Source organism: Pongo abelii, chromosome 2 (genome assembly GCF_028885655.2).
Source record: "Pongo abelii isolate AG06213 chromosome 2, NHGRI_mPonAbe1-v2.0_pri, whole genome shotgun sequence".
NCBI lineage: Eukaryota > Metazoa > Chordata > Mammalia > Primates > Hominidae > Pongo > Pongo abelii.
Window position 1 is genome coordinate 90,153,068 of NC_085928.1, and position 17,132 is coordinate 90,170,199.

At 40.3% G+C, this 17,132-nt stretch overlaps 1 protein-coding gene and 1 pseudogene across 5 annotated transcripts in view; one reads left to right on the plus strand and one right to left on the minus strand.

Moving 5' to 3' along the window:
• The window catches only part of PRICKLE2 (prickle planar cell polarity protein 2), a 351,710-nt gene that overhangs the window by 263,576 nt on the left and 71,002 nt on the right, over positions 1 to 17,132 (plus strand). The gene's annotated exons all lie outside the window — the stretch shown is intronic.
• LOC100451554 (thioredoxin-dependent peroxide reductase, mitochondrial-like) lies at positions 6,501 to 7,244 on the minus strand (annotated as a pseudogene).

Here is a 17,132-nt window from a genome sequence, read left to right on the forward strand (position 1 = left end):
CACACATCTTTGCTCCCTTCACTTAACACATAACAACGGATTCTGAAACTCCCATTTTCAAAGGTTACTTCCTAAACATGTGGCAGAAGAGTTAAGATTTTTTTTTTTCTTTTCAATCCATTTTATGCCTAGTTTCCAAAAGGGTCTAGAAGAGCTCTCTGTAGAATAACTAAAACAAGGGGAAAGCATGCTATACGCAACAAAGAGAAAGGACATAATTATAATAGATAATCAAAACTAAAGGGCACTAGTAGAGTGAGGCACTGTTGTTGGCTAACCACCTAACAGTATCTCCAGTTTTGGATGAAGACTGTGATAGCATGAGGATGAGCGTTGTTTTAGTCTGGATGTTGGGACTGTCGGGATGCGGAAGGGTGCCTGCCAGAACTGCTTTTTTGGGTCTGAGCCTCATTGATACTGAGTGCTTGTCTCTCACAATTGTTGGCTAACACCTTTCGTTGCTTCTCATGCCACTCCTAGAGCAATCAGAAAGTCTGTCGTGAGCCAGGAAGAGGTACTGTATAAACGGAATTCTATAATCTGTAAAATATAATAAAGTGAATGGCCTGAGACTAATAATTCAGAAGCTATAACTTGTCCAATTATCAGTGGTGATTTATTTCCTAGGTCTTCTCAATGAAAATGCTACACACAACTGAGTTCCCAGATCATTTCATTTGTTATAGATACTAATGGCTGGGGCCAGCATCTTCCCTGTGATCCTTAATTGTCTTATTAAAAACAGAAGGAAAGTTACTTATGAAAGGACTTAAATGTAAGTGTAGATACACTGTCTGACTCATTTTCTCCCCATTGATTTTCACCATAATTTCAGAGAATTTACCACAGAAAAACATTTGTTCCCAATACGTAATAAAAATCACTCTCGGCTGGGCAGTGGCTCACGCCTGTAATCCTGGTACTTTGGGAGGCCAAGGTGAGTGGATCACGTGAGGTCAGGAGTTTGAGACCAGCCTGGCCAACATGGTGAAACCCCATCTCTACTAAAAATACAAAAATTAGCCAGATGTGGTGGCACATGCCTGTAATCCCAGCTACTCAGGAGGCTGAGGCAGGAGAATTGCTTGGACCCAGGAGGTCGAGGTTGCAGTGAGCAGAGATAGTGCCACTGCACTCCAGCCTCGGTGACAGAGTGAGACTCTATTAAAAAAAAAATCACTCTCAAATTATCAAATTTGTAGATACTGAAAGGAAAATGGTGGCTTCCAAGGGCTGAAGGGGAGGAGAACGGGAAGTGAGTGGTTAATGAGTAGAGAGTTTCAGTATGGGAAGATAAAAGAAGTTCTGGAGATAGATCGTGGTAGTGGTTGCACAACAATGTGAATGTATTTAATGCTGCTGAAAAATGGTAAAAATGCTAAATTTTATATTCTGTATATTTTACCACAAAATAAATAAACACATACATACATAAATAACTCTCAGGAATTGGAGCAGTCCCTTCAAGGACCACATGGCCTTTGTTGAGGACGAACCTGGGCACATTAACTTCTCTTGCACAGACCAAAGGGGAAACAAATTCACCAAGCCTGAGTTAGTTCCCATAATCCTCATTATATACATACGCACATAACATTCAAAGTATGCACATTACTCAGTAATGCAGTTGATTTCTACCTTCTTTGGAGTTCAAACTGATCCATGTGGCTTTCATGATTAGGCAGCCACTCTGGCCTGTTTAGTATTTAAGGTTTTAGCAGGAATTGCAAGCTTGAAGAATGAACTGTGACTACACTGCTCAATGATTCATCAAATACATAGGACAGAGTGTAATCCTTTGACTAGTTTTTGGAGACAGTGGGGTGAAATGGATAGAGAATGAGCTTTGAAGTCAGACCTAAATTTAAATCCTGGCTCAGCCCTTTACTGCATGATGATCAAATGGTTTATAATTTTGTTGATCCCCATTTTTCATGATTCTGTACTTGCAAATGTGCCCACTTGCCAAAATTTGTTTGTAACCCCAAAATCAATACTTGCAGCCGCACTTTCATGGTCATTTGCAGACTTTACTTGTAACCTCAAAATCAATATTTGCAGCACTCTCGTGGTCATTAACAGGCATACACTGAGGGATAAAAAATTTGAATTGCCCAATGCATACATGGACAGCTGAGGTAGAACAGCTAATTCTATGCTTTCTTATTCCAGCTCACAGACTGAATAAACAAGTGGTCTATTTAGGGCCACTTTTTTGCATCTTATGCTTTTTGTTGGTGATTTCACTGTTTAAAATAGCGCCAAGCATAGTGAAGTGCCATCTAGTGTTTCTAAAAGCAAGAAGGCTGTGATGTGCTTTATGGAGCAAATATGTATGTTAGGCCAGGCACAGTGGCTCACACTTGTAATCCCAGAACTTTGGGAGGCTGAGGCAGGCGGATCACCTGAGGTAGTGAGTTCAAGTCCAGCCTGACCAACATGGAGAAACCCCATCTCTACTAAAAATACAAAATTAGCCAGGCATGGTGGTACATGCCTATAATCCCAGCTACTCTGGAGGCTGAGGCAGGAGAATCACTTGAACCTAGGAGGTGGAGGCTGTGGTGAGCCGAGATTGTGCCATTGCACTCCAGCCTGGATGACAAGAGCGAAATTCAGTCTGAAAGAAAGAGAGAGAGAGAGAGAAAAGAAAAGAAGAAAGAAGAAAGGAAGAAAGAAGAAAGAAAGAAAGAAAGAAAATATGTATGTTAGATAATCTTCAGTCAGGCATGAGTTATAGTGCTGTTGGGCACGAGTTATAGTGCTGTTGGCCGTAAGTTAAATGTTAATGAATCAACAATACATATTAAGTAAGTTGCCCTTAAACAGAAACACACATGAAACAAGGTTATGGATTAATTGGTTGATGAAAATGTTGGGACCAGAGGCTCACAGGAACCTAACCCCATATTTCTCCTAGGAGGAATGTTTAGTATTCAGAAATTCAGTGTTTGCTGTGATTTTATAGCACATAACTGCCATGAATAAAGAGAATCACTTGTGTTTACCTTTGCAAAATGTAATATCCTGTTTACATAGTACTCTATTCTTTCCCTGCTGTGGCAGGGATTATGGCTATTTACAAATGGTTGGTTCCTTCTTCTTCCAGGCACAAAGGGGGAATGTACTTTCTCAGTCCCTTTAAAGTTAGGCATATCCATGAGACTTGCTTTCACCAATGAAATGTGAACAGAAGTCACATGTATCATATCCAGGAAAAAGCTTTTCACTGCCAGTGTTCAGCTCCAACCATCCTTTTCTCTGCTGCCATCCTCATGGAGGCATATCTCCATATGGAGCCCCCATCACCTGGGTCTCTGCCTACCTATAGGAGGATACAGTGTGAGACAGAAATAAAATCATGGTATAGATAAGGGTTTAAGATACAGAATATATACAGTTCAACAAGAAGACAACTCAGTTAAAAGATGACTAAAGGACTTCAATCAACATCTCTCCAAAGATGATATACAGTCGGCTGATAAGCACGTGAAAAGATGTCCAACATCATTAGTCATTAATATAATGCAAATCAAAACCACAATGAGATACTGCTTCACACCTACTAAGATGGTTATAATTTTAAAAACTGGAAAATAAATGTTGGTAAGGATGTGGAGAAACTGGAATTTCTGTGCATTGCTGGTGAGAATGTAAAATGGTGCAGCCACTTTGGAGCACTGTTTGGCAGTTTCTCTAAAAGCTGAACAGAATTACCATATCATCCAGCAATTCCACCGCTAGGTATATATGCAACATAATTGAAAGCAGAGATTCAAACATAATTGTATGCCAATGTTCACTGAAGCATTATTCACAGTAGTCAAAAGGTAAAAACAACCCAAATTCCGTCAACAGATAAAAATGGATAAACAAAATGTGGTATATACATGCAATGAAATAATAGCCACAAACAAAGTTCTGACACATGCTACAACAGAAATTAGCCTTGGAAACATGCTAGGTGAAATAAGCAGACACAAACGACGAACATTGCATGCTTCCACTTATATGAAGTATCTAGACTAGGCAGATTCATGGAGATAGACAGTGAATTAGAGGTTACCAGGGGCTGAGGGGAGGAGAAATGGGGAATTATTATTTATTTGGTGTAGAGTTTCTGTTTAACATGATGAAAAATTTTGTGATGAGATAGTGGTGATGATTGCATGACATTGTGAGTGTACCCAGTGCCACTGAACTGTACACTTAAAAATGGTTAAAATGAGGCCAGGCATGGTGGCTCATGCCTATAATCCCAACACTTTGGGAGGCTGAGGCAAGTGGATCACCTGAGGTCAGGAGTTCGAGACCAGCCTGGCCAACATGGTGAGACCCTGTCTCTACTAAAAATACAAAAAACTAGTCGAGTGTGGTGGTGAGTGCCTGTAATCCCAGCTACTCGGGAGGCTGAGGCAGGAGAATCACTTGAACCTGGGAGACAGAGGTTGCAGTGAGCCGAGATCACGCCATTGCATTCCAGTGTGGGCAATAAGAGTGAAACTCCGTCTCAAAAAAAAAAAAAAAGGTTAAAATGGCAAATCTTGTGATATATATATACCATAATAAAAAATTTTAATTAAAAAACACTGCAGTACAAAACTAGTGATATTTTGGTGGTGGTTGAGATTTGTGGCATACTCTAGCTCATCCAAACCAAACCGTCTTTCCTGTCTGTTTCTCTAAAGTGGCATAATATAGGCCCTTTAGGGTTTTATGGCTATATGCAAACTATAACCCGCAGGCCAAGGTATTACCCTCACTGATCTTTTGGTGTTTTGGAACAGGAAAGACCGAATTCTCACAATTGTTTTTATGATCCATTTGAAACTTAGCGGGCAAGGCAAGTTACTCAGGCTGAAAGTAGCCATGGTAGTCAGAAATATATCCTTTGTAATGTATAAGTGAGTTTCTTCATTTTCATATTTTCTGGTCATTTCTCAATCATGTATTTAATGTGCAGAAATGAAACTGCCTTAAATGAACTGACTTCAAACAAAGGTTACCTGTATTCTAAAATGTGTTTCCAACAATGTCCTGTGATCAGCAAGCTCCAGTCTCTTATAAAAAGAATTCTTTCTTTGGATTATAGCATGTGTCATTATGAATCACTTTGGACACTTGAAAACTTGAATTGGTCCTAGAATTCCTTCTGTCTTTGCTTTCTAAACTTTATTCAGACTGGCTTTGCATAACCCTGTGAAACTAATAATAATAGAGGGGGGTAATGGACTAATTATGTTATATGTGAAGTGCAGAATCAAAAACAAGATTTAAAATGCACAGAAAAGATACCATGTAGGACACTCCTAAGGACTCCACATAAGAAACAGATAACTCAAAATTCAGATATTCTTTGGAGACAGATTGCTAGGTGTCACCCAGTTTTAGCATCTCCTCCTTTCCTACTAACGGAACCTGATTGTATTCTGGGCAGCAGTATGCCCTACTAAGGACCCTGTTTCCTAGCTTCCCTTGCAGCTAGTCCTATTCAAGGAATTATAAATAGGAGGTTAGTACTTCTAGTAAAACTCTTTGAATGTTGTTGATCCATCTGCCTCTTACCCTTACCCACCTTCTTACCTGGAACATGAATGTGATGGTTGAGACTCCAGTAGCCATTTTGCAATTTTGAGCATAGATGTCACTAACACATGGATGGTGGGTACAGAAAGACAGGAAGAGCCTAGATGCTTCATGGTTTTTATAAAATGCCAAACCAGTCCTAGGCCACTATTCTCAGGTCATGATTACTAGCAGCCCAAAGCAATTCTAATTTCTAGTTTTGTTGTTATTTTTAATAATAATAAAACTAATCTGACAATTATGTACAGCCTCATAGTTCACAGTGTATTTTCATTCTTTTGTCACTTTATTTTAAAATATGTTTATTTTTATTATATTTTATATTGAACACTAGCAAAGAAAATAATTGTAATAATTTCAAAATGCAATACCTGGATTCAATAAATATCCTGTATAATCAATTACACCAGTCAATATCTAGAAACGTATGTAGATGTCATGAACAAAATGACCAAACTATAAATCTAAGGGAACTTAAAGCTGCGATCTTTGTTAATTTAAAAAAATTCAGTTTCATATGAAGAAATTCAGGAAGAAAATTTCGGGACCCTTGATCAGAAGCTTGTAATGCTTGTTGTACTACTTTGGTGTAGACAAATATTCAAATAAGGCCAAGAAAGAAGAGTGTTTCCATTGAAGACATGATCTAAGAAATAGGTGAACTAGTGTTCTGTAGAAACTAACTAGCTAGTCATCAAGATATTTCCACTAAAGACTCCTTATACTAGCAACTAACCATGTTTAAAAAACCTTAGCCAGTATTACAAAAACAAAACATTTAGAGTAGTGTTTATGAATACAAGCATAATAGGTTCTTTGCCTTCTACAAAAATAATCATCTTTGAAATGCTAAAAGCAGGTTCCAACTGGGGTTCCTCTCTGTGGTGAGAAGGTGCAGATACACATGGGGTGATCTACTGATTTACCTTCTCAAAGTATTCTTTGGAAACAGTTTGATTTGACTTAATTTTAGGAGACTCTAGTGTCCTAAAGGCAGACTTCTCCATGGGTTTTTTACAAACTGGAATGCCTTTACCAAGCAGAGGGTGTCTTCCACGCTTTAGCCCACTGGGAGGTCACTGACACTCAAATGGTTGATAAATTCATGGTGTCAATTATGAAGACTCTTCTTAGTGCAAACCAGGACCTTCTAACAGCACACCATAGTCTCGGGAAATGTGTTTAGTTAAATCTGACAAAAGTGTGATGTTCGTGTGGCCCAAACCACCATTCTTTCTTGGTATATTTATCCAAGCAAGATGGCTAAAGTGGGAATCCACTAAGACTGCAACAACTTCACAGTTCACATTGTAAAATTCATTCTTTATCACTAAAAGCAAGAAATTGTTGTGGACACACAAAAGTGAAATCCAAAGGATAGAAGAAAAGCACCAAACATTTCCCCTTATTATCATCAAGGCTTAGATCTTTAAACTCTCCATTGACAAAGGCTGTACCTTTAAAATAGAGTGACAGCAAGTGCATGGTATGAGGAAACTTGTGCCAAAGGCAAATTCTGCTCGACCAGAATCAGACCACAATATGTTTGTCAAGCATGTTTTCTCCAGAAGCCACAGGCCTAAGGACTGCAGAGACAGGATGGTGTGCACATGTCAGGCAACCGAAGCCTGAAACAACCTTCCCACAGCGGCCACCATCTTCAGTGCATGCAGGAGCCACCTTTTCATCACTTTAAATCCTCACAGTAACTCTATGAGATGAATACAATTATTCTAGTCCTAGAGATAAGGACACTGAAGCCCAGAGAAGGTAGTTAACTTGGCCAAATTTTGCACATTTAGAATTTGTCATGGTTAGGACTCAAACATTCAACATCAGTTTCTTTGTCCTATACTGTAGGTAAATATTAAGTTAGTTGATACTGGAGTAGCTATTCCCAAAGCGGAGAATCTTTTTTTTCTCTATTAAGTAAGAATCACTGGCCTACTAGAACACAGTTTGATAACAACGTGCTAGCATAAAAAAGGAGTTTTATTAAGGTTTGGGCGGGGGTTTTGTTGTTGTTTTTCTTCTTCATGGGGAACTACACTATGTTTGACTCACATCTTCTTTACTTTGAGAAAACAAAACACCTGCCAATACATAAATAATTGTGAGTGTTCATCAGTTCTTATTATTCCTGGGAGTTTAGAAAGAAAACAGGAAGGGAGAAAAGAAAAGGGTAGTTTAGAGAAAGGGCAAAATTCTGGGGATTTGGTAAAGACTGGGAGACAGAAGAGCTGTGACTACTCTGAAGTATGTGTCAGCTGAGATAGACAACTTGGCTTAATGTGTGATTTGTTGGGACTGTTGAAGACAGAGTTCGGCAACAGATAAGTTGTCATCATACTCTTTGAAGTGCTCTTTAGCTGTTTAAACTCCTTTACAGCTCTTCTACTGCTCTTTTTACTTTTTAAAAGAGAATTTGCCAAGGATACCGGCCATTTAAGCTTCTGACGGTGATATGCTAGAGCCGGCCTCATACTGCCTTGCAAGAGCCAATTGGTCAGTTTTCAGGAATTTTGTAAATCAGTTGTTAAATACAGCCATTATGAAAATTTAATTATATAAACTTATAATTAAATAAATTATATTTTTTAAAGATGATAAATACTTGAAATTCATCACTTTCTAATTAATTTATCCTATTCCACTGTTATCTATGTTCTTGAGACTGTTTTGCCTATTATATCTGTATAGTGGGAGTGCTGTGTGATGGTATGCTATGTATAGCTCTTCCCAATTCCACATCCAATGACATCACATTGGTAGCTTGAATGTGGGATTCACAGTGGGATCACATACCCTATGGAAATTGGCAAATGCTACAAATCAGTACCTAACTTATTTTTTATTGAATCTTTGTAGTGTTTTTGTCTACCTCTTATGGCTTTTGCATTATTTTAACTTTGTATTGTAGTCATTTGTCTACTTGTCTCGTACCCTCTGCCAAATATAACCTCTTTCCACCTAGGGGTGGTTTCTCATTCATGTGTGTGTTCTTTCCCCACAAGCACTCAACGGTTCCTTATGCTTGTGTATCACAGATAACATAACAGAATAGCACAGACTGGGTGGCTTAAACAACAGAAATTTATTTTCTCACAGTTCTGGAGTCCAAAAGCTCAAGATCAAGGTGTCAGCAGGGTTGATTTCTGGTGAGGCTTTTCTTCCTGGCTTGCAGATGGCCTTTTCTCTGTGCACGCTCCTGGTTATCTCTTCCTCTTCTTACAAGGACACCAGTCTTATTGAATAGGGCCCCAGCCTTATGACCTCATTTAACCTTAATCACCTCCTTAAAGGCCCTATCTATAAATATAGTCACACATAGGGGTTAGAGATTTGATATGTGAATCACAGGGGGTACACAATTCTGTTTATAACATAGACATTTATGAATTATGCATTAGACTACTTCAAAGCCAAGAAATATAGAGCCTTCAGCCTGTGCCTCTCTCTTCGTTAGTTACACGATAGCATTTGAGCCTCTTATTAATGCTTCAAGGTAGATATTATTGTCCCCATTTTACAGATGGAGATATTAACTTTCTACAAGAGATAAAATAACTTGCCCAACTACATGCAGATGGTAAGTGTTACATCCGTTATTGGAACCCAAACAATCTGACTCCAGAATCCAAACAGGTAATTACCTCTATAAGAAACTGCCATCCTGCTTTTTTCATACTTATGTATGTGTGTATTTTATCTAAAGGCAGTATTGAAACTGTTGTCAAATGAAGTTAGCAACTGTTGGGGAATTTTTAATAGGGCATATATGCAAATGCGTAGACAATCTGCAAAGGGTGTTTTGACAAAATTGGGGTGAGGGAGTCTATTTAAGTGTAGCTTAAGTAGAAAATGTTCAAACCCCAAGTTCTTCCATTTCTGCAACTTTTTCTTTAACACAAGATAAAATAAATGTCAGATAATGCTCCAAACTAAATGGAATGTATTTTCTAACAAAACATTGAAGTTTAATATTCTAAATAAAATAATAAACAGGGTTGGAAAGAGTGGGCATGTGAGAACGAACAGGCATAGGAGCAAAGCAACTCATGTGATTTTGAATTATGGTACCGGCTTAGGGCATAACATAATTATTTTCCTTAATTTGTTCAAACAAAGTTAACTCAACTTGAAAGAAATTCTCTGGCTTCAAATACAAATGGGTGTCGCTTTTGTCACTTCCTCTGAAATAAACAGTATATTGACAGTTATTCCATGCATCCTTTACTTAGCATCTCCTCCACCCACCCCACAGCACTAATCTTTGGTGAAAAAGCAAATGCTTTGATGGAATGAAAGAGAAGCTTAATGAGTTTTACTCTGGTTCCTCTTAAAATCTCACTTGTTTATTCTCTTGCTGTATGTGTCTGTCTAGATCCTCTAATAACCCAGACAGCTAGAAATGTAAGGTTTGAATATAGCCTGCATCCATTCAACAAACACTTATTGAGTATCTGGTACATGCCAGACCCTCTTCTAGGAGTATACAGCAAACACAGTCCTAAGTACTCACATTCTAGAGGGAAGAGAAAGTCAACAAACAAATAGATCATTTGTCAACAACTGGGTAAGTTCTTTGACAAAAAGCAGATGAAGAGTTTATCAGTTTCAGCACTGTTGGCATTTTGATGGGGATCTTTTGCTGTTGGGGCTGACCCATGTATTGTAGGAAGTTCGGCAGCGTCCCTGGCCTCTACCCACTATATATGCTAAAGCGGCTCCATCCCCAAGTTGCAATAACAAAAAATGTCTGTAGACATTGTCAAATATCTCTCGGGGGTATTATTGCCCCCATTTGAGAAGTACTGGGTTGGAAGATAAGGGATAGAGGTGCTAATTTATTAGGATAGTCAAGGAAGGCAGCTAAGGTGGCCATTGAGCAAAGACTGGAAGAAAGGAGGATGACACCATGTAAATATCTGGGGGAATAACCTTTCAGGCCGAGGGAATGGCTGGTGTAAAGGCCATGAGGTGAAAGAAACAGCAAGGAGGTCATTGTGAGCAAAAGACCTGAACAAAAGGAACATGGTAAGAGACAGAGTCAACCAGGTTGTAAGGCGGTGGGGTCATGATGCTATAGTGAAGACTTTGGCTTTGCATTATAGAGGCATGGGAGATAATCCAGGGTTGTTGTTCTGGGGGGTTTTGAGGTTTTTCCTTTGTTTGTTTGTTTTTGGTTTTTTTTGAGATAGAATCTCGCTCTGTCACCCAGGCTGGAGGGCAGTGGCGCATTCGCCGCTTACTGCAGCCTCAACCTCCCAGGCTCAAGTGATCCTCCCAGCTCAGCCTCCAGAGTAGCTGGGACCACAGGTGTACACCACCACAGCCAGGCTGTTTTTTTTTTTGTTTTTTTTTTTTTTAAGTGTTTCTAGAGGCATGGTCTACCTTTGTTTCCCAGGCCAGTCTCGAACTCCTGGGCTCAAGCAATCATCCTGCTTTAGCCTCCCAAAGTGCTGGGATGATTGCAGGTATGAGCTACTGCACCCAGACCATCCAGGGTTTTGAGCAGAGCAGTGACACACCCTGGTTTATATTCCAATGGAGTTGTTATTGCTGCTGAATAGAGAGTCGACTGCAGAGGCACAAAGGTGAAAGCCGGGTCCAGAAGCAGCCACAGCAATAGCTCAGGCGAGCACTTAGTCATAGCTAGACTGGTCCTGCAGGGGTGGTGGCAAATGACTGGATTCTGGATATGTTTTGAACCGACATCCAACAAGAATCACCGTTGAATTAGACATGAAGTGTGAACAAAAGAAAGGAGTCTTTGAAAGATTCTTCTTTGAAAATAATGCAAATGAGCTTTTATTTCTGATTTTGATCCTAATCCTAGGGGAGTTCAACATGATGGAGACATTGTTTAGGCATTAGGCATTAGACTGTTGTTTCCTAAATTGCTTCCTGAGTAAACCAATTAAAATTATAATGTGGGTCTCCAGGAGAAAAGGGAAGGAGCCAAACTTGGTACAATTTCACCTCTTAAATGCCACTTAACGGCACTTTTTTCCTATTGCTTGGGTAATGAAATTCTGGCAAATAGGGGCAAAATGAACACAGAGGCCCTCATGAGCAGCCTATCCCTATTTGCTCACAGCTGTAATGCTACCTGATGATCCTCCAGGTCCCCATTTGGGAACCACTGTGTACTATTTTAAAGACCACCACGTGCAGCAAATTCAGGCAGCATCTTTCCCTTCTCTGTACAACCTGCCTTCTGAGATGCTCAGGTGCATTTTAGATATTACCTCCCCGAATTGAGGTAGATTAAACAAGGTTCCAAGCTTCTCAAACTGCAGGTGAGGGGGAATGTGAAATAAAGGATCAGTGTTCGAATTAGTCCCTGGGTTAAGTTGGATTTTATAAAACCTTCCAAATGTATCAGCTCATGTCTGAGATTACACTTCAGGAGGGTTGGCCTTTACCTTGTGGTTGTGTTTGCCCTTTCCTTAAACTAGTGTTTCTCCTGGCGTGGTCTGAGGTGTTAAGAGTGCATAGTTCTGGCCTCCTTTTCAGACTCAGAGGGATGAAAATGGCAATCATCTTTAATAAAGGCCTCAGATGATTCTAAAGTATGCTACTGTTTGAAAACCACTGCTGTATCATTTAGGAATTGCATTCACTTCCTAGCAACAGAGACTGTAAATAAAGAAATAGTTTATTTCTCTCACTCAGAAGTTCAGAGAAAGGCAATCCAGGGTTGGTCTGGTGGCTCCATGGTATAAAAATTTTAAAAATTTTTTGAAGTCCAGGCTCATAACTTTCTGTCCTACTATCCTCAGATTACAGCTTCCATTCCCATTTGTAAGGTTACTTCATGACACAAGATGGCTGCTGGAGCTCTAAGCCATTGTGTTTACATTCCAGACAAGAAGCAGAAAGAAGGGGGAATGGGCAAAAAAAGGTCTTGGCTAACAACTGTCTAGCCTCCTTTAAAAGAGCCTCCCAGAAGTCACACCCTTCCATGTCATTGGCCAGAATATGTAAGGCCACATGTAGCTACTAAGGAGCTGCAGAAATATTATTCTTAGCTGAGTATGTTGATGCTCTCAGTAAAATGAGGGTATTGTTAAGGAAGAAAAAAAATGGATATGGCTGGGAAAACTCTGCCACAACTCTCTTACCATCATGCCATGGTGTTGTGGAAAGACTGTGTAATTTGGAGATTTTTCACTTACTGTCTGTTCATTTTGGCTTTATTTGGGAGCTGTGTGTTGGTTATGTTCTGGAGAATACCAAAGGAAAATGTGTTCATCATTTCTGTGGTCAGCCATGCAGACCTATTGGGAATCTACTGTATCTGGGTATGATTTGGTTTTTTCTTCCTTCTTTCCCATCCATCTGCCAGTCTCTTCAGTCTCTTTTTTCTTGATAAAGGAGAACAGAAGGAGACGATGGGGAAGTCAAGCTCAAAGGTGGCTCTCTCACTTTGTAACTATGTGATATTCAATCTGATGAGTATGAAATACCCACCTCCAGAGTGTGCAGAAGGTTTATGAAATACTGTATATAAAAACGCTTCAAGCCTTAGGGTCACTCAGTAAGTCAATAGTTCGATGACCGCTTCCTTCATTCAGATCAGGCTTGTCCAACCCGTGGTCCACAGGCCGCATGCAGCCCAGGATGGCTTTGAATGCGGCCCAACAGAAATTCATAAACTTTCTTAAAACATTATGAGTTTTTTTTGCAATTTTTTAAAGCTCATCGGCTGTCATTAGTGTTAGTGTATTTTGTGTGTGGCTCAAGACAATTCTTCTTCTTCCAGTGTGGCCCAGGGAAGCCAAAATATTGGGCCCCCTCCCCATCTAGATGGTGAAGAACAATTGATTCTGAAATCAGCCAAGAAAGTCTAACTTCTCCTTTGTGGGTTCCTGCTCTAAGAAAATAAGGATGCTTTGATAAGGAAAATGTTGCCATCCAAAAATGTGAGCACTTTGCCCTTAGGATTTCTTGTTCTTGCCAGAGCTGGTGGAATCCCCTGCTGAATCATATATCTAGGTGTGGAAGGAGACACCTGAAAAATTGGGTGAGGTCCAACAAGTTCTCTTCCCTTTTCTGGGCTTCCTAGGTCTCTTGAAGAAAAGGGGAATCCTACCATTTGCCTGGCAACTGCATAATGTTGGTTGTTGAGAGAAAACAATAGAAAGCTCTAAAACTCACAAAGTGTGTTCCCTGGACTAACAGCAGGACCTGAAGAGGAGTCAGAAATGCAAATGTCCCCATCCCAGGCCTACTAAATTAGAAATCTGTGTTTTAACAGGCCTTCCAGGTGATTCTGATGCAAGCTATAGTTTGAGAACCAGTGCTCTAAATAAAGTGCTTTGCACACTTCTTTATAAAAAAAAAAATCAGCTTAGTTTTAGTACACTTTTCTCCCAAATGCAGAGTCATTGCTTCTCCAGGCTCCATCTTTCTGCCCAGGCAGAAATGCTGTCAAACGTGCAGTTCCTTCCAACAAGCCTCATCTTTCCAGCTGGGCGAGGCTTTGCTTTGTAGACTTTATTTGCGCACTGACTAAAGCGCTTGCGATCTGTCTGACACACACTGAAGTTGCTGCCAAACCTTTCCTGTTGCAGAGTTACACCTTAAATAAAGGCCTTCAGCTATTTCATTTTCATAAGCCAGTTTATTGTGTTCAAAATGCTTTTGTTTAGGTGAAAGTTACCTAGTATGATTTCACCCGGGGTGGAATCACAGGGCACCTTTATCTGGGGATGTCTAAATGGAGCGAAGTCTTTAGCACATTGAACAGACATGCTTTTGAATAAATATGCTCAATACACACAGAATGAAAAATACAGTTATCAGCATAATGGGTAATAGCTTGGTAATGATCATCATTGACAAAATTCTATTGGATTTGCTTATTTACTCCAAAAAATGAACAAGTGAAACATGTTTGGACTAAAATGAACAATCTGCAGGATTTTCAGGGATTGTGCCAAATTTAATTTGTGTAGTGCCAGAAAGTATACTCAGTATTTTCTCATTACCCTTGGTTCACTTGATGTTTGTTTTGGGCCATACAGTAGTTTCATTGTGGAGAATGCCAGAGGAAAATGCAGGCAGCATTCCTGTAGCCAGCCAAAGAATTCAGGAGAGCTGTTTCTCCCTCCCTCCCATCCATCTGTTAATCCCCTTTGCCCAGTGAAAAATTTGGAAAGTCCAGCATCTAAACACCAGGAGGCGACACAAAGCTAACATTAGAGGGATGCGTTTTTCTCCTGGACTTCAATGGACTTTGAAAAGGATTGGAAGTCCTGAAAGGACTAACTCTTTCTCCTTCCTCAGAGCAAGCCACATCACCTACCATGTGATATGGGAGTGATTTGGTAGGTTGTTAATTAATATTAACTTATTTATTTTAGAAATGGGCCATCTTGCTACCTAGGTAAGTTCTTAAGTCATCCATCAAAGTATTAGTTGCCTTGTGAGAAGATATTCTAGCATATTCTATATTTGAGGAATTACTGGAATAATTTTGAGTGGTTATCAGTAGGCTTGAATTATAAAAGATGTCCAGGAAAGATAGAGCTGTGTTCCCAAAGAGTAGTCACTGCCTCTGTTGACTTCAGAATTCAGTCTTTAGGATGGATCTCAGCACACTGGGGGACTTATTTACTCCTAAGTTTCTCCAGAGTCCTCCATCACTGCTGGCTACACCTTCACTCAGTCATGTCATGTTGGGATTCATTTATTCTCCGATTTTCAAAGTACTGAATGTCTTTAATCTCATTTCTGGGTGTGGATGCTGCCCAAGACGGGGTAATCAGGGTCCTTCTCTGGGGAATTTGGAATTGAGAAAAGCGAGTCACTCTAGGACAGACTCTTGAACTGATGCTGTGCAAACTCAAGTGCTATGGGAAAGCTTAACCTTTGAGAAGGTGAGAAGCAGATCTGCAGGAAGAGAAGAGAGCAGAGGTAAGAGGACACTGGGCTCAGAGAGAACAGAAACTTGGTACAATCACCTTCCAGTGGCATATTCTGTTTCCTCATGAGACCCTTTTATATACATGGCTAAGTTTCTAAAAACAAAAACAAAACAAAACACACGCACACACACACACCCCCCTTTATAACAGTTTGCCGTTTTTCCCCTGAAGTCAAACTAGCTTTAATACCATTGTATTCCTTGCAACCTATTTTTCTTGCTTTGACTAATATAAGTGGCTTCAGGGTTTGGTCTCACTCTACAAGCCAGCAGTGTTGCTGCCCATTCAAAAGTGGGCCTGATGGGTGGCTCACACCCGTAACCCCAGCACTTTGGAAGGCCACAGCAGGAGAATAGCTTGAGCCCAGGAGTTCAAGACCAACTTGGTCAACATAGCAAGACCCTGTCTCTCCAAAATATTTTAAAAATTAGCCAGGCATGGTGGCATGCGCTGGTAGTTCCTGCTACTCTGAGGTGGGAAGAGTGCTTAAGCCCAGGAGGTCAAGGCTACAGTGAGCCATGATCACACCACTGCACTCCAGCCTGGGTGGCAGAGCAAGACCTAGTCCAGGAAGCATCTGGATTGTTCTGTTTAGAGTAGGCCAGGCTTGATAGTATAACTGTTGTCATGTATTCATGTTATTTATTTTTATTAAGAGCCACATGCTTGTGCCTACACTCTCATTTAATCATCACAGTCTTATGATGAGTATTTTGAACAGCCACATAACTTGCACAGGAACCCAGAGACGGGAAACAACAGAGCCTTGACTCGAGGTCCAGATCTACTGGCCATGCCCTAGAGGATGCAGGGAAGATTCCAACTTGGGCCAGCCTTAGACAGCATCAGAAAGGGCTTGGTTCAAAGTACCAGTTCAGAAGGGCTCTCAGGCCTGACTGTGCTCTAGGCAATGGGCAGGGGGTATGTGAGTAATTAGAGGTGATTAAGAGGAGGGTTGATGGAACCGCAACTAGACTCTGCATTTTCAAGCATCCATAGTAATTCATCTCATATTAGCAATTGTCCCTAATGTTCCATAACGACAATGGAAGTTGTGAGAATGACAAAGTAATGATGGAACAAGGCCTTTCTACAAGCAATCTTCTGACTTGGGAGTCAAAGCCCATTCCCCAAGACATGAGACTGGGCCTGCTTTTTTATACCTGGCCTTTGCCTGATGAGGCATATGGCACAGAGACTCTTCTGAGGATGGAATGCTGTGCAAGTCTCTAATAGGCAAGTTGCCAGCTTCTAATCCCAAACTAACTAGTGATCTGGGCTTTTACTTCTTCTCAGAGTACTGGTCAACAGTGGGCTGTCTTCAGAACCTGGCACCATTCATTCCTGCCCCTGGGCATAGTTCTCTGCCAACTGCCTATAGGGAGGGGCTTATACAGACCCTGCCTTTGGAAATCTAGGTAGTCTAGGACAAGAATTCTTTTTATAGTTGCCTCTGGGATTTGATTAAAAGGATGATAGGCACATGATGGTTAATGGTTACCATCATTAGTTATGAAAACAAAGATAGCTTTCACATTTTTTAAGGCCTTGTCATTACAAAGCCTTTTCACCCCCTCTTCTAACATTTATGACTTAGTTTCTGGAGATCAA